This window comes from Hypanus sabinus, chromosome X1 (genome assembly GCF_030144855.1).
Source record: "Hypanus sabinus isolate sHypSab1 chromosome X1, sHypSab1.hap1, whole genome shotgun sequence".
Classification (NCBI taxonomy): Eukaryota; Metazoa; Chordata; class Chondrichthyes; order Myliobatiformes; family Dasyatidae; genus Hypanus; species Hypanus sabinus.
The window spans coordinates 59,820,538-59,839,726 of NC_082738.1; positions in this window are offsets into that span (position 1 = coordinate 59,820,538).

Genomic DNA, 19,189 nt, shown 5'->3' on the forward strand with positions numbered 1-19,189 from the left:
TTGGATGATAACCATATAACCATATAACAATCACAGCACGGAAACAGGCCATCTCGGCCCTTCTAGTCCATGCCGAACACTTACTCTCACCTAGTCCCACCTACCTGCACTCAGCCCATAATCCTCCATTCCTTTCCTGTCCATATACCTATCCAATTTTTTTTTTATGACAAAATCGAACCTGCCTTTACCACTTCTACTGGAAGCTTGTTCCACACAGCTACCACTCTCTGAGTAAAGAAGTTCCTCCTCATGTTACCCCTAAACTAAATATCACTTCTATCACAGCCATTGAATGTCCTTGCTGTTTTCTGTCAGTTAACCTCCTGCCACTTAGAAAAGCGGTGCAATTTGAAGCAGGTACTTCATTGAGAAAAAGCCCAGGAGTAATAATGGATTATTGCATGTAGTATTTTGTGCTTAGATTTACTGTCCAGCTTAAATTCTTAATATCTAGCTGTACTGATATTGTATTGTGGCCAATGAATGATATGATTCTGGTAACAGAATTGGGTAAGGTGTGAAACTGTGTAGAATTGAGTTGAACATAATGTCAGTGAATTGTCCCCCAATCCCGGAGAGCTTCCCCGCTATTACTTTCTTCCATCTCCGCCTGAACAAGTTCTTAATGAAGATTGAACAGTTTGACCACCTTCAGCTTTGGCAGCAAACACAGCTATCACCAACTCCATAATTGTCTTCATCCAACTCATCGGATGAATTAACCAGCATCTTATCACTACCACCACCACCAACACTGCTTAGAACTGTGTTCTAAATGCACAGCTGAACTGGAGCCAATCAGTGAATGAGACTGAGAAGTAGAGGCAACTTCACACAGGTCCACAATTGAAGATTAAAAAAGCAGAACTTTGTGGAAGTTTTCAGAATTTGAACTGCAGCCAATCAGTGAATGGGATTCATTAGCAAGGCAAATAAAAAAGAAGCCAGGGTCAAGCGGAGCAGCCTTTGTTAGAGTGGCTTTGACTCATCAGGATTAGGTGAGATCTAGCTTGAGCATTGTAAGTATCTGGTAAATTTCCTCTTTTGTTAGGGCATTATTAGTGTAAAGAGAATGACTCCAGGGGCAGTGTTATGTCCTTTGTGTAAGATGTGAAAATTCTGGGAGACCTACAGTCTCCCGGATAACAACATCTGCACCAGGAGCATCAAGTTGCAGCTCCTCACAGAACTTATTAAGGAACTGGAGCTGCAGCTCGATGACCTTTGGCTTGTATGGGAAAATGAGGAGGTGATAAACAGGAGCCACAGGTCATCACTAAGTTCCAGGAGACAGATAACTGGGTGATTATTGGGAGAAGGACGGGAAATGGACAGCCAGTGCAGAGTGGTTGTGGTCATTCCCCTCAATTTTCTTTCTTCACCATTTTTCTCCCCAAAACCCTGATCCTCAAATCCTATTCCATTCCTCAATAACACTCTTCCTAAACTTTTTCCTAATCCACAAGCCTTGTGCATCAGAGAAAGTGCCTAATAGATAAAGAGCACACCAACTCAGTACATATGTCCTCATGCTGGAGAGGGCAAGGCAAAGGAGGGACAGCTGTGACTGCCAACCCAACCAACACAGTAACATGATTTCCAAATTGTATTGCTTCAAGGTATTGAGTGACTTATTTCACATGAGCCTTGCCTAAGCTCCAGGTCTAGTGTAGGCAGAGGGGCACTTTGCCATCATCAATAAAATGACATAAGAGAAAAGCATCTTGTAGAACCCATCTCCACATATAGCCTGGCATTTAATGGGAAAAGGGGGGGTTTGTGTTGCAGAAAATCCTAAATCAGATGGTATTCAAGGAAGAGAACCCCCTCCATTATGCAGCGGATGCCTGCATATGTTGTTAGGAGCTTAAACAGAACTAGTAATGTGCTAACAAATACAAAACTACCTTTACAATGCTCTAAGTGCCATCTTTCAACTTAATTTTAGGTCTACCAGACTGTTGGAGATTCCATGAGGATTAAGCAGTACACCTGAAGAGAGGGAATCCTTCCACACAGCCAGCACCTATGCTGGATCAGTTGGTCACTTGGATTACGTGGCACTTTTCTATACTACTAACTTCAACTTGTACAAAATATCTGGAAATCTTTCTTAGGTAAGCTGTTAAACAAATGTTTAGACTTTTGCATTTAGCTATTGGTATTGATCTATTTCAGTTTCTCAGCTGCTAATTAAACTGATATGGAATTTAGTTACTGGAAATGTCAATGTATTTTCCACTGCATTTTTCAATGTTCCTTGACCAATACTAAATTGATCATACAGGACTTGCATAATGAGTTCAGACCCTTAAGGGTGTTTATCTAATGGTCAATCAATGTCACAATTTGTGTATTGTGCTTGGTTAATGAGATGAAATAAGATTAATTATCAAAGTACAGTATACAACTTTAGAGTCAATGATTACCATGATACCTGCCATAGAGGATATTCAAAAAGCTTACTAAGTTAAGTTGGCATTCTGGAAATGTCTAATTAGTTTATTATCCAGCTCAGCTTTATTCTGTTTATTTTATCATGGAAAAAATTACCTTGTTTACTTTAACATACTGATCTATTCTTAAGTAATGTAAAACATTCAATTATTGTGAGGAAGTCAACATTGTTTGGTCTTCAGGGAAAATGACTTTTCCATAACATCTTGGATTTATATACTGCCTTTAAAAATTGCAGGATGGTTCAGTGGAGTATTACCAATAAAAACTTAACACAAAACCACATATTGAGCTACCCTTTCAGTCCTGGGCTCCCAACACAAATGCCAAGTGTTACTGAAAGGTCATAGTATACATTCATGCTCTGTCTGGGACCAAGGATCTGAGAAATATTGGGCCAGCAACTGATATTAGAGGCCAGGGTCATGGGTATTAGGATCATTGGCAGGGGTGCAAATAGGGCCTTTGGGGTATCAGAGAGTTGATACAGTTGGGAATAATGCTTCAGGGGTGGCAGGAAAATGATATTGTAGGATAGTATTTGTTGCTCCGTCCGGGTGTGTCCAAAATATAAGTTTCCCTTCCAGGAATTCCAATCTGCCATTGTTGTATTAAGATATTTGTGTTCAGAATGGTCAACAATGTCAGCAAGAATTTCCTTTGCTCTGGTAATTCCATTTCACCACTTGTTCCTTGTACCATTTTTCCCAAAACGTAGAATTTTAATTTGAATTGCTTTACTATCAGATAACTGAAATGAAGTAATCTCTGTGGGGGCAGAAGATAAAACTGAGTGTAATCCACGATGACAAATAGATGAAGCACCATTGACTAATTTCCGTACAGTGTGTATTCATGCAAGTAATGGGGAAATGCTCCACAACCAAGGTTGTGAACCAAGAGCTGAAGATAACGTTTACACTTGCACACAGGGCATCAGCAGTTGAGACAATGGGCATTACACACAACTAAGTTTCTCTACTGACTAGACCCTGCTGCACCACACTGCCCTCTGACAATTGTGGTGAAAGCCTGGCAGAAACATCCACTTTCCACAAGTCAGGAGCAGCCTTTCAAGCATAGGTGGTAAAAATCATCATCACCTTCAATATGTCAGTGCAACCTTTGATCATTGAGGAAAATGTCATTTGAGGATCAATACCTCAAACTTGACACTTAAAACATTAATCACAGCCATATTTGCTCAGGAGACTACCCACAACAGGCATCCCAAGTCAATGAAAAATACCAACACTGTCCCTGCAAAAGGTCTCAAATTTCAATAGACAGACAAACAAAACAATGCTGGTATCCAAACTCAGGCCAACATCAACTAGTCAGAGTCGTAGTTCACTCAGTTGTTAACATTGGGTTGGCTATGTCACTATCAGCCTGATACCCTACTCCCAATTCAGACACTCTCTTCCAAGCTCTGTCAGGGGAAGACATCACTCAGCAGACAGAGAAAAAGACTCAAGCATGAGCTTAAGCTCCCATGAAGAAGTGCAACACTCTACAACTACCCCCCACCATTACTACTGGCCCAGTCCAACCCCAATCTCCCCAGTCTGCTTGCACCATCACTACCACTACACCCCACCATACCTTCTGACCCAGTCAAATCCCAATTTCCCCAGTCTACTTGCAACATCACTACCACGACACCCCACCATTCCTTCTGACCCAGTCCGACCCAAAATTTCACCAGTCTGCTTGTGCCATCACTAGCAATAGACCCCACCATTCCCTCTGACCCAGTCCGACCCACCCTCCCCAGTCTGCTGCACCGGTCACTACCACTACAACCCACCAATCGCTCTGACCCAGTTCAACCCCATCGTCCCCAGTCTGCCTGCACCATCACTATCACTACACCACACCATTACTTCTGACCCAGTCCAACCCCAAACTCCCCTGTCTGCTTGCAGCATCACTGCCACAACACCCCACCATTCCTTCTGACCCAGTCCGATCCCATTCTCCCCAGTCTGCTCAACCAGTCACTACCACTACACACCACCATTTCTTCTGCCCAGTCTGACCCCAAATTCCCCAGTCTGCTTACACCATCACAACCACTACAACCCACAATTCCTTCTGTCACAGTCCGAACAGAATATCCCGTCTCCCAGCAACACGACCACAACTAGACCCCACCATTCCTTCCAACCCAAAATTCCCCAGACTGCTTGCACCATCACTAGCACTACACCCCATCATTCCTTCTGAAACAGTTCGACCCCATCATCCCCAGTCTGCCTGCAACATCACTACCACTACACCCCACTATTCCTTCTGACCCAGTCCGACCCCAAACTGCCCAGTCTGCTCCACCGGTCACTACCACTACACCCACCATTCCTTCTGACCCAGTCCGACCCCTACTTCCACAGAAAGCTTGCACCATAGTGGTAGTGTTGGTGCAAGCAGACTGGCGAAATTGGGGTCGGACTGGGTCAGAAGGAATGGTTGGGTGTAGTTGTAGTGATGTTGCAGGCAGACTGGGGAGATTGGGATCGGACTGGTTCAGAACTAATGGTGGGTATAGTGGTAGTGACCGGTGGAATAGACTGGGGAGATTGGGATCGGACTGGTTCAGAACTAATGGTGGGTATAGTGGTAGTGACCGGTGGAATAGACTGGGGAAATTGGGGTCAAACTGGGTCAGAAGGAATGGTGGGATATAGTGGTAGTGAGGTTGCAAGCAGACTGGGGAAATTGGGGGTGGACTGGGTCTGAACTAATGGTGGGGTGTAGTGGAAGTGACTGGTGGAGCAGACTGGGGAGATTGGGATCGGACTGGTTCAGAACTAATGGTGGGTATAGTGGTAGTGACCGGTGGAATAGACTGGGGAAATTGGGGTCAAACTGGGTCAGAAGGAATGGTGGGATATAGTGGTAGTGAGGTTGCAAGCAGACTGGGGAAATTGGGGGTGGACTGGGTCTGAACTAATGGTGGGGTGTAGTGGAAGTGACTGGTGGAGCAGACTGAGGAGGATGGGGTCGGACTGGGTCAGAAGGGATGGTGGGATGTAGTTGTGGTGATGTTGCAGGGAGACTGGGGATATTCTGTTTGGACTGCATCAGAAGGAATGGTGGGATGTCGTGGCAGTGATGGTGCAAGCAGACTGGGGAGGGTGGGTCGGACTGGGTCAGAGGGAATGGTGGGTGTAATGGTAGTGATGGTGCAAACAGACTGGGGAGATTGGAATTGGACTGGTTCAGAACTAATGGTGGGATGTTGTGGTAGTGACCAGTGGAGCAGACTGGGGAGATTGGAGTCGAACTGGGTCAGAAAGATTGGTGGGGTCTAGTTGTGGTGATGTTGCAGGGAGACTGGGGATATTCTGTTTGGACTGCATCAGAAGGAATGGTGGGTTGTCATGGTAGTGATGGTGCAAGCAGACTGGAGAAATTTGGGGTCGGAATGGGCAGAAGAAATGGTGATAGTGATTGGTTGAGCAGACTGGGGATACTGGGATCAGACGGAGTCAGAAGGAATGGTGGGGTGTAGTGGTAGTGCTGGTGCAAGAAGACTGGGGAGGATAATAGACAATAGACAATAGGTGCAGAAATAGACCATTCGGCCCTTCGAGCATGCACCGCCATTTTGAGATCATGGCTGATCATCGACTATCAATACCTGGTTCCTGCCTTGTCCCCATATCCCTTGATTCCCCTATCCATAAGATACCTATCTAGCTCCTTCTTGAAAGCATCCAGAGAATTGGCCTCCACTGCCTTCCGAGGCAGTGCATTCCAGACCCCCACAACTCTCTGGGAGAAGAAGTTTTTCCTTAACTCTGTCCTAAATGACCTACCCCTTATTCTCAAACCATGCCCTCTGGTACTGGACTCTCCCAGCATCTGGAACATATTTCCTGCCTCTATCTTGTCCAATCCCTTAATAATCTTATATGTTGCAATCAGATCCCCTCTCAATCTCCTTAATCCAGCATGTACAAGCCCAGTCTCTCAAACTTCTCTGCGTAAGACAGCCCAGACATCCCAGGAATTAACCATGTGAATCTACGCTGCACTTCCTCTACATCAGGATGTCCTTTCTTAACCCTGGAGACCAAAACTGTACACAATGCTCCAGGTGTGGTCTCACCAGGGCCCTGTACAAATGCACGAGGATTTCCTTGCTCTTGTATTCAATTCCCTTTGTAATAAAGGCCAACATTCCATTAGCCTTCTTCACTGCCTGCTGCACTTGCTCATTCACCTTCAGTGACTGATGAACAAGGACTCCTAGATCTCTTTGTATTTCTCTCTTACCTAACTTTACACCATTCAGATAATAATCTGCCTTCCTGTTCTTACTCCCAAAGTGGATAACCTCACACTTATTCACATTAAACGTCATCTGCCAAGTATCTGCCCACTCACCCAGCCTATCCAAGTTACCCTGAATTCTCCTAACATCCTCATCACATGTCACACTGCCACCCAGCTTAGTATCATCAGCAAACTTGCTGATGTTATTCTCAATGCCTTCATCTAAATCGTTGACGTAAATCGTAAACAGCTGTGGTCCCAATACCGAGCCCTGTGGCACCCCACTAGTCACCACCTGCCATTCCGAGAAACACCTATTCACCGCTACCCTTTGCTTTCTATCTGCCAACCAGTTTTCTATCCATGTCAATGTCTTCCCCCCAATGCCATGAGCTTTGATTTTACCCACCAATCTCCTATGTGGGACCTTATCAAATGCCTTCTGAAAATCGAGGTACACTACATCCACTGGATCTCCCTTGTCTAACTTCCTGGTTACATCCTCAAAAAACTCCAATAGATTAGTCAAGCATGATTTACCCTTGGTAAATCCATGCTGGCTCGGCCCAATCCTATCACTGCTATCTAGATGTGCCACTATTTCATCATCTTCCCCACCACCGACGTCAGGCTGACAGGTCGTTAGTTCTCTGTTTTCTCCCTCCCTCCTTTCGTAAAAAGTGGGATAACATTAGCCATTCTCCAATCCTCAGGAACTGATCCTGAATCTAAGGAACATTGGAAAATGATTACCAATGCATCCGCAATTTCCAGGGCCACCTCCATTAGTACTCTAGGATGCAGACCATCTGGACCTGGGGATTTGTCAGCCTTCAGTCCCATCAGTCTACTCATCACCGTTTCCTTCCTAATGTCAATCTGTTTCATTTCCTCTGTTACCCTATGTCCTTGGCCCATCCATACATCTGAGAGATTGCTTGTGTCTTCCTTCGTGAAGCCAGATCTAAAGTACTTATTAAATTCTTCTGCCATTTCTCTGTTTCCCATAACAATTTCACCCAATTCATTCTTCAAGGGCCCAACATTGTTCTTAACTATCTTCTTTCTATTCACATACCTAAAAAAAGCTTTTGCTATCCTCCTTTATATTCCCGGCTAGCTTGCGTTCGTACCTCATTTTTTCTCCCCGTATTGCCTTTCTAGTTAAGTTCTGTTGTTCCTTAAAAATTTCCCAATCATCTGTCCTCCCACTCACCTTAGCACTGTCATACTTCCTTTTTTTTAATGCTATGCAATCTCTGACTTCCTTTGTCATCCACTGTGGCCCCTTTCCCCCCTTTGAATCCTTCCTTCTCCGGGGAATGAACTGATTTTGCACCTTGTGCATTATTCCCAAGAATACCTGCCATTGCTGTTCCACTGTCTTTCCTGCTAGGATATCTGTCCAGTTAACTTTGGCCAGCTCCTCCCTCATGGCTCCATAGTCTCCTTTGTTCAACTGCAACACTGACATCTCCGAGCTACCCTTATCCTTCTCAAATTGCAGATAAAAAATTATCATATTATGATCACTACCACCTAATGGCTCCTTTACTTCAAGATCGCTTATCAAATCCTGTTCATTACATAACACTAAATCCAGAATAGCCTTGTCCCTGGTCAGCTCTCGTACAAGCTGTTCCAAGAATGCATCCCGTAGGCACTCTACAAACTCCCTATCCTGTGGTCCAGCACCAACCTGATTCTCCCATTTCACCTGCATGTTGAAATCCCCCATAACTACTGTGACATTACCTTTGTCACATGCCAATGTTAACTCCCTATTCAACTTGCACCCAATATCCATGCTACTGTTTGGTGGCCTATAGACAACACCCACTTGTGTCCTTTTGCCCTTACTGTTCCTCAGTTCTATCCACACAGACTCCACTTCTGATCCATCAGTCCGATGGGGTCAGAAGGAATGATAGGGAGTAGTGGTAGTAAGGTTGCAAGTAGACTGGGGAGATTGGGATCAGACTGGTTCAGAACTAATGGTGGGGTGTAGTGGAAGTGACTGGCAGAACATACGGGGGAGAATGGGGTCTGACTGAGTCAGAAGGAATGGTGGAGTGTACTGGTAGTGATGATGCAGGCAGAGAGGGGATATTGGGGTTGGACTGGGTCAGAAGGAATGATAGGGAGTAGTGGTGGTGATGGTGGAAGCAGACTGGAGATTTGGGTCGGACTGGGTCAGAAGGAATTTTGGGGTGTAGTGGTAGTATCACCATTCCTTCTTATCCAGTCCAACCCCAATTTCCCCAGTATGCTTGCACGGTCACTACAACTACACCCCACCATTCCTTCTGACCCAGTCCGACCCCGTCCTCACCAGTCTGCTCCACTGGTCACTACCACTACACCCCACCATTAGTTCTGAAACAGTCCGATCCCAATCTCCCCAGTCTGCTTACACCCTCACTACAACTACTCCCTATCATTCCTTCTGACCCAGTCCGACCCCAATATCGCCAATCTGCTCCACCAGTCACTACCACTACACCCCACTATTCCTTCTGACCCACTCCGATCCCATTCTCCCCAGTCTGCTCAACTGGTCTCTACCACTACACTCCCCCATTCCTTCTGATCCAGACTGGCCCCAATTTCCTTAATCTACACTACACTACATTTCTTCTCACCCAGTCCGGCGCCAAGGTTTAAAAGAGAGAAAAAAACTTTCAACTGTCTTTTCAATCGAAGCAAGAGGCTGAGAGTGAAAGACCAAAGTATCGCTGAGGGAAGGTCGTTTTTCTTTAACTGATCGGGGAAAAGAGGCTCTACTGCGCAGGCACGTGACGTAGCGCGCCAAGGTTTAAAAGGGAGACCGCCATATGCAGTGGCCATCATCGTAGTGGCCATCGTTGGAGTGGACTGAGTCAGAGTGGGACGGCTTTGGTTCAATCAGACTTCGGCGAGAAACAGGCAGAAGCAAGGGTAAGTTCCAGTAAGTTTCTGTTTTTCTTTTTTTTTGGTTCAGACTAGAGAGAATGCCAGGTAGGATGTTGGAATGCTCCTCTTGCAGGATGTGGGAACTCAGGGAGACCTCCGGTGTCACTGACAACAATACCTGCAAGAAGTGCATCCTGCTGCAGCTCCTAATAAACCGTGTTAGGGAACTGGAGCTGGAACTGATTGACCTCCGGATCATTCGGGAGACTGAGCAGTTTGTAAAATAGTAGCTTCCAGGAGGTAGTTACACCTAAGGAACAGGGCACAGGTAATTGGGTTACTGTCAGGCGAGGGAAGGGGAAAGGGCAGGTAGTGCAGGGTTCCCCTGTGGCCATTCCCCTCCAAAACAGGTACACCGATTTGGATACTGTTGGGGGGGGATGGCTTACCTGGGACAAGCTGCGGCAGCTGGATCTCTGGCACTGAGTCTGGTTCTGCAGAGCAGAAGGAAGGGGGGAAGAAGAGGAGAGCGGTAGAGATAGGGGACTCCATAGTCAGGGGTACAGACAGGAGATTCTGTGGTCGTGACAGAGACTCCCGGATGGTTTGTTGCCTCCCAAGTGCCAGGGTCAGGAATGTCTCTGATCACGTGCACAGCATTCTGAAATGGGAGGGTGATCAGCCAGATGTCATGGTACACATCGGTACCAAAGACAAAGGTAGAAAGAGTCAGGAGGTCCTGAAGAGTGAGTACAGAGAACTTGGTAGGAAGTTGAAAAACAGGACCTCGAGGGTAGTAATCTCCGGATTGCTGCCTGTGCCACGTGCCAGTGAGGGTAAGAGTAGGATGCTCTGGCAGATGAACATGTGGCTGAGAAACTGGTGTAGGGGGCAGGGTTTCAGATTTCTAGATCATTGGGACCTCTTCTGGGGCAGGTGGGACCTGTACAAGTGAGACGGATTACACCTGAGCTACAAGGGGACCAGTATACTTGCAGGGAGGTTTGCTAGTGTTATTGGGGAGGGTTTAAACTTGATTTGCAGGGGGATGGGAACCAGAGTGCCAGAGTAGATTGTGGAACAGGGGTAAAAATAAATGATGTTAGCAGTTCATGCAAAGTCATTAATAGTAAGGTTGTGTGTGGTGGTAACAATCTTCTGAGGTGTGTATATTTCAATGCAAGGAGTATTGTGGGAAAGGCTGATGAGCTGAGGGCCTGGATTGACACGTGGAATTATGACACCATAGCCATAACTGAAACTTGGCTACAGGAGGGGCCGGACTGGCAGCTCAATGTTCCAGGGTTCCGATGTTTTAGATGTGACAGAGGCAGAGGGATGAAGGGTGGGGGGGGGGGGTGGCATTGCTAGTCAGGGAAAATATTACAGCAGTGCTTTGGCAGGACAGATTACAGGGCTTGTCTACTGAGGCCATATGGGTGGAGCTGAGAAACAGGAAAGGTACAACCACATTAATAGGGTTGTATTATAGACCACCCAATAGTCAGTGAGAATTGGAGGAGCAAATCTGCAGAGAGATAGCAGACAACTGCAGGAGACAGAAAGTTGTGATTGAAGGGGATTTTAATTTTCCACACATTGATTGGGACTCCCATACTGTTAAAGGTCTAGATGGGTTAGAGTTTGTGAAATGTGTTCAGGAAAGTTTTCTATATTAATATATTGATGTATCAACTAGGGAGGATGCAATATTAGATCTCCTATTAGGAAATGAGTTAGGGCAGGTGGCGGAAGTGTGTGTAGGGGAACACTTTGGTTCTAGTGATCATAACACCATTAATTTCAACTTGATCATGGATAAAGATAGATCTGGTCCTCGGGTTGAGGTTCTAAACTGGAAAAAGGCCAAATTTGAAGAAATGAGAAAGGATCTAAAAAGCATGGATTGGGACAGGTTGTTCTCTGGCAAGGATGTGACTGGTAAGTGGGAGGCCTTCAAAGGAGAAATTTTGAGAGTGCAGAGCTTGCATGTTCCTGTCAGGGTTAGAGGCAAAATGAATAAGAATAAGGAACCTTGGTTCTCGAGGGATATTGGAACTCTGTTAAAGAAGAAGAGTGAGATGTATAACATGAATAGGCAACAGGGAGGAAATAAGATGCTTGAGGAGTATAAAAAGAGTAAGAAAATACTTAATAAAGGAATCAGGAGGGCTAAAAGAAGACATGAGGTAACTTTGGCAGTCAGGGTGAAGGATAACCCTAAGAGATTCTACAGGTATGTTAAGAGCAAAAGGATAGTAAAGATATAAATTTGGTCCTCTTGAAGATCACAGCGGTCGGCTATGTATGGAACCAAAAGAAATGGGAGAGATATTAAATGGGTTTTTTGCATCTGTATTTACGAAGGAAACTAGAATGGAGTCTATGGAAACAAGGCAAACAAGTAGGGAGGGTCATAGAACTTATTAAAGAGGAGGAAGTACTTGCTGTCTTGAGGAAAATCAGAGTAGATAAATCTCCAGGACCTGAGGGAAACTAGTGTTAAAAGTGCAGGGGTCTTGGCAGAAATATTTAAAATGTCGATATCCACGGGTCAGGTGCCAGAGGATTGGAGGATAGCTCATGTAGTTCCGTTGTTTAAAAAAGGCTCAAAATGTAAGCCGGGAAATAATAGGCCAGTAAGTTTGACATCGGTAGTAGGTAAATTATTGAAAGGAATACTAGGAGATAGGATCTACAAGTATTTGGATAGACAGGGACTTATTAGAAACAGTCAGCATGGCTTTGTGCGAGGTAGGTCATGTTTAACCAATCTATTAGAGTTTTTCGAGGAAGTTAACAGGAAAATGGATGAAGGGAAGGCAGTGGATGTTGTATATATGGACTTCAGTAAGGCCTTTGACAAGGTCCCACATGGGAGGTTAGCTAGGAAGATTCAGTTGCTCGGTATACATGGTGAGGTAGTAAATTGGACTAGACATTGGCTTAATGGGAGAAGCCAGAGAGTGGTAGTGGAGGATTGCTTCTCTGAGTGGAGGCCTGTGACTAGTGGTGTGCCACAGGGATCAGTGCTGGGTCCATTGTTATTTGTCACCCATATCAATGATCTGGATGATAATGTGGCAAATTGGATCAGCAAATTTGCTGATGATACAAAGATTGGAGGTGTAGTGGACAGTGAGGAAGGTTTTCAAAGCTTGCAGAGGGATTTGGAACAGCTGGAGGAATGGGCTGAAAAATGGCAGATGGAGTTTAATGCAGACAAGTGTGAGGTATTGCACTTCAGACGGTCAAACCAAGGTAGAACATACAAGGTAAATGGTAGGACACTGAGGAGTGCAGTAGAACAGAGGGATCTGGGAGTACAGATACATAATTCCCTAAAGTAGTGTCACAAGTAGATAGGATTGTAAAAAGAGCTTTTGGTACATTGGCCTTTATAAATCAAAGTATTGAGTATAAGAGCAAACACGAGGAAATCTGCAGATGCTGGAAATTCAAACACAGACAAAATGCTGGTGGAACACAGCAGGCCAGGCAGCATCTATAGGGAGAAGCACTGTCAACATTTCAGGCCGAGACCTTTCGTCAGGACTAACTGAAAGGAGAGATACTAAGAGATTTGAAAGTAATGGGGGGGGAAGGGGAAATGCGAAATGATAGGAGAAGACCGGAGGCGGTGGGATGAAGTGAGATGAAGCCAGAGAAAGCAGGATCTCCCAGTGGCCACACATTTTAATTCCACGTCCCATTCCCATTCTGATATGTCTATCAATGGACTCCTCTACTGTCAAGATGAATCCACACTCAGGTTGGAGGAACAACACCTTATATACCAGCTGGGTAGCCTCCAGCCTGATGGCATGAACATTGACTTCTCTAACTTCTGTTAACGCCCCTCCTCCCCTTCTTACCCCATCCCTGACATATTTAGTTGTTTGTTTTTTTTCCTCTCTCTGCCCATCACCCTGCCTGTTCTCCATCTCCCTCTGGTGCTCCCCCCCCCCTTTCTTTCTCCCAAGGCCTCCCGTCCCATGATCCTTTCCCTTCTCCAGCTCTGTATCACTTTCGCCAATCACCTTTCCAGCTCTTAGCTTCATCCCACCCCCTCCGGTCTTCTCCTACCATTTCGCATTTCCCCCTCCCCCCACTACTTTCAAATCTCTTAGTACCTCTCCTTTCAGTTAGTCCTGACGAAGGGTCTCGGCCCGAAACGTCGACAGTGCTTCTCCCTATAGATGCTGCCTGGCCTGCTGTGTTCCACCAGCATTTTGTCTGTGTTTATTAAGTATAAGAGTTGGAATATAGTGGTGAGGTTGTATAAGACATTGGTGAGACCGAATTTGGAGTATTGTGTGCAGTTTAGGTCACCTAATTACAGTAAGGATATTAATAAGGTTGAAAGAATGCAGAGAAGGTTTACAAGGATGATGCCGGGACTTGAGAAACTGAGTTACAAAGAAAGGTTGAATAGGTTAGGACTTTATTCCCTGGAGCGTAGGAGAATGAGGGGTGATTTGATAAAGGTATATAAAATTATGATGGGTATAGATAGAGTGAATGCAAGCAGGCTTTTTCCACTGAGGCCAGGGGAGAAAAAAAAACAGAGGTCAGGGGTTAAGGGTGAAGGGGGAAAAGTTTAAAGGGAACATTGGGGGGGGCTTCTTCATGCAGAGAGTGATGGGAGTGTGGAATGAGCTGCCAGATGAAGTGGTGAATGTGGGCTCACTTTTGACATTTAAGAAAAGCTTGGACAAGTATATGGATGAGAGGGGTTTGGAGGGATATGGCCCAGGTGCGGGTCAGTGGGACTAGGCAGAAAAATGGTTCGGCACAGCCAAGAAGGGCCAAAAGGCCTCTTTCTGTGCTGTAATGTTCTATGGTTCTAAGTCTCTCCGGTCTGCTTCCACCCTCACTACCACTACACCCCACCATTCCTTCTGTCCAGTCTGACCCCGGTTTCCACAGACCGCTTGCAACATCACTACCACTACACCCCACCATTCCTTCTGATGCAGTCCGACCCGAATTTCCCCAGTCTGCTTACACGATCACTGACAACCTCCCTGTTTACCTCTGCTACGATGTTCAGCATATTGAATATAACTGAATACGGGAGTGAGATAATGTGCAGCTGGTAGTGTTGCTGTCTCACAGCTTCATTGACCTAGGTTCATTCCTAACTTCCCATCCTGCCTGTGTGAAGTCTGAACTTTCTCTTTGTCCACGTAAATTTCCCTGGTACTCCAACTTCCTGTCACAGCCCAGAGGTATGCAGTCTAGTAGGTTAATTTACCACTATGAATTAATCTGAGAAGGTAGGTCAGTGATAGAATGTGGTGAGAATAAAAAGCAGTTAATGTGAATGGTAGCTAGAAGGTTGGTACAGACATAGCAGGCCCTGCTGTATGACTCTTTAAACATAATGTCGCCTGTTGTTCGGATAATTTTAATCAGATTTTCAATTCAGCAACAGAGATTTAAATGGTCTGTGTGCAATTTCATCAAATTGAGTACAATGACTTCATTCTTCAGCAGCACTAAGATTGAGCTTTGTTCGATCAATATCCACATCCTAGTATTTATTCTTGAAACAGTTTAGAAGGGTAATTGAAATATTAGGATACTGTACTTATTTATGGAAAATAGATCTTTCCTCTGTATTAATCAGCCATTATCTACAAATCTGTGATGTTGAAAGGAAGCAAAGTTTTATCTGGAAGGAAATGAAACAAAATGCAATGTGCTCTCAGTATTTGTGGATCATTATCAGCAAAATAAATTTAAAAACAATCACTTCCATAATTCCCATTAAATGATCTCAACATTCAATTTCTTTAAATATTTCTTTAATTGGTGCAGTTTCTCCAGTTATAAATGAATAACTGACTCATATTTAAGAATTAATCTTCCCAATAAAAGAATTATTTCAGCTTTTTTCCAACATATTTTCCAGGTATGAAATTTTATAGAATAGAATCACAGAGAATTTTTGACACAACAGGAGATATTACCGCCCATTGTTTTTGTGCCACTCCGCCTATCCCATCCTCCTGCTCTTATTCCATGGTCCTGCAAGTTACAAATGCTCACAAACACAGCTGAGAACTTTTCAAAATTCTTCTCTGAAGAAATTCTTTCCCATCTCCTCTGTCATCCTTTTACCACTTACTTTAAATTTTTACCCAGTAATTTTTAATCCACTCCAAAGTGAGAAAGCACCATCCTATTTATTCTCTAGAGGCCCCTCTTAATGCTGTAGACAATTCAGTTTGCCCTCACCTTTCTCTGTTCCAAAGCATATCAATCCTTCATCACAGCAAAATATTTCCAGTCCAGGCAACATCCTGATAAAACTGCTTTACACTTTTCTCCAATTCGATCAGATCTTCCCTGACATATGGTACCAGAACTATACACAGCACTCATAGATTCAAATAAATAGATGAAATGGATCTTTGTCCAAAAATTTAGCCATTCTGAACAATAGGGAGACTGCAGAAGATTAGGAGGATGGGCAAAGAAGTGGCAGATGGAATATAGTTTAGAGAAGTATATGATCATGCACTTTGTTGGAATGAATAAAGGCATAGACCATTTTCTAAACAAGGAGAAAATTCAGAAATCAGAGCTGGAAAGGGAGTTGGGAGTCTTCATGGAGGATTCCCTAAAGCAGGGGTTCACAACCTTTTTTTAATGCCATGGATCCTACCATTGACCAAGGTAGGTCCTAAATGTTAACTTGCAGGTTGAGTCTGGGGTAAGGAAAGCAAATGCAATGTTTTTTTAGAACTCTACAGCACATTACAGGCCCTTTGGCAGTTTGATCGGGGCACGACTGCGCAAGCGCGTGAAGGTCAGCCTGTGAGATCAGCGGGAGAGTTTAAAAAGTGAGCAGATTAACGGAGCAGGCATCATAGGAGCGGGCGACGGAGTAGTGGAAGACAGAGTAGGAAGGCATTGGCTCGAGAGGCTTCGACAAGCAGAGGCTGAGTATGAGCTTCACTCCAGGTGAGGTAAGGCCAGGTAAGCTCCTTTAACTAAACTAATTAGCTTAGAAGTAGGCAATGGAGACAGCAGTTAGGGCAGCTTTTGTTCTCCGTTTGCAGTATGTGGGAAGTCAGGGAGAGCACAATTGTCCCTGATGACTACACCTGCAAAAGGTGCATTCAGCTGTAGCTCCTGGCAAACAAGTTAAGGAACTGGAGCTGGAGCTGGATGAACTTCGGATCATTCGGGAGGCAGAGGCAGAAATAGACAGGAGTTACATGGAGATAGTCACCCCTAGGAGTCAGGAGAGAGGTAGCTGGGTGACTGTCAGGAGAGGGAAGGGGAATAGACAGGAAGAGCAGAGCACCCCTGTGGCCGTTCCCATCAACATTAAGTACACGGTTTTGGATACTGTTGGTGGGGACGACCTACCAGGGACAAGTTGTACTGGTTGCATCTCTGGCATCGAGACTGGACCCTCAGCTCAGAAGGGAAGGAGGGAACAGCTTCTACCCTAGAGCTGTGGCCTCCATCACACCACTCCCACAGAGCAATGATTGAAACTGTGAGCACACACATGCACACACAAGGACTCAAATACTTGCACTAAGGGCACTTTGCGCATTACTGTGATATTCTGGTGCTGTTGCAACTTATTTTCTGCTACTTATCTATTTAATACTGTTTTTTTTATTACTGTCTTGTTTTTATCTACCGCTTTACTTAATTGCCTGAGAGGAAGCTAAACAGAGTTTCATTGTACCTATGTACAATGACAATAAAGATCATTCAATTCAATTCAAAATGAGGACAGCAGTAGTGATAGGGGATTCGATAGTTAGGGGGACAGATAAGAGGTTCTGTGGGAGAGATCGAGAATCCCGGATGGTCTGTTGCCTCCCTGGTGCCAGGGTCCACGATATCTCAGATCGAGTTCTCTGTATTCTCAAGAGGAAGGGTGAGCAGCCAGATGCTGTGGTCCATGTAGGGACTGATGACACAGATAGGAAGAAGGAGGAGGTCCTGCAAAGAGAGGTTAGGGAGTTAGGTGCAAAATTGAAGGACAGAACCTCCAGGGTTGCAATCGCAAGATTGCTACCCGTGCCACGTGCTAGTGAGGCTAGGAATAGGAAGGTAATGCAGCTAAATATGTGGCTAAGTTGGTGCATAGGGAGGGCTTCATGTTTCTGGACAACTGGGCCTTGTTCCAGGGAAGGTGGGACCTGCTCCGACGGGACAGGTTGCACCTGAACTGGAGGGGGACTAACATCCTTGCAGGAAGGTTTGGTAGTGCTGCTCCGGGGAATTTAAACTAGATTTGCAGGGGGTGGGGAACCTGAGTGTTAGAGCAGATAGTGAGGTGGAGGAGGATAAAGGTCATGCGAGAACTACAAGTATAGTGCAAGGAGTAAAGCCAGATCTAACATATATAGAGGCTTTGAGGAAAGAGAAACAGAATAAAGGGTGTAAAGGTAGTAAGGTAGAAGGGCTAAAGTGCGCGTACTTCAATGCAAGGAGCATCAGGAACAAAGGTGATGACTGAGAATTTGGATACATACATGGAATTATGATCTAGTGGCCATTACAGAGACTTGGCTGGCACCAGGGCAGGAATGGATTCTCAATATTCATGGATTTCAGTGCTTTAAAAGGGATAGAGAGGGGGTGAAAGGGGAGTAGGGGTGGCATTACTGGTCAGGGATACTATTACAGCTACAGAAAGGGTGGGTAATGTAGCAGGATCCTCTTTTGAATCAGTATGGGTAGAAGTCAGGAACAGGAAGGGAGCAGTTACTCTCTTGGGAGTATCCTATAGGCCCCCTGGTAGCAGCAGAGATAACGAGGAGCAGATTGGGAGGCAGATTTTGAAAAAGTGCAAAAATAACAGTGTTGTTACCATGGGTGACTTTAACTTCCCTAATATTGATTGGCATTTGATTAGTTCCAATGGCTTAAACAGGGCAGAGTTTGTTAAGTGTGTCCAGGACGGATTCCTGTCACAGTATGTTGATAGGCCGACTAGGAGGTATGCCATACTAGATCTAGTATTAGGTAACGAACCGGGTCAGGTCACAGATCTCTCAGTGGGTGAGCATCTGGGTAACTGATCACCGCTCCCTAACCTTTATCATTGTCATGGAAAAGGATAGAATCAGAGAGGACAGGAAAATTTTTAATTGGGGAAGGGCAAATTATGAGGCTATAAGCCTAGAACTTGCAGGTATGAATTGGGATGATGTTTTTGCAGGGAGATGTACTATGGACATGTGGTCGATGTTTAGGGATTTCTTGCAGGATGTTAGGGATAAATTTGTCCCGGTGAGGAAGATATAGAACTGCAGGGTGAAGGAACCATGGGTGACAAGTGAAGTGGAAAATCTAGTCAGGTGGAAGAAGAAAGCATACATGAGGTTTAGGAAGCAAGGATCAGATGAGTCTATTGAGGAATATAGGGTAGCAAGAAAGGAGCTTAAGAAGGGGCTGAGGAGAGCAAGAAGGGGGCATGAGAAGGCCTTGGCGAGTAGGGTAAAGGAAAACCCTAAGGCATTCTTCAATTATGTGAACAAGAGGGTGACAGGAGTGAAGATAGGACCGATTAGAGACA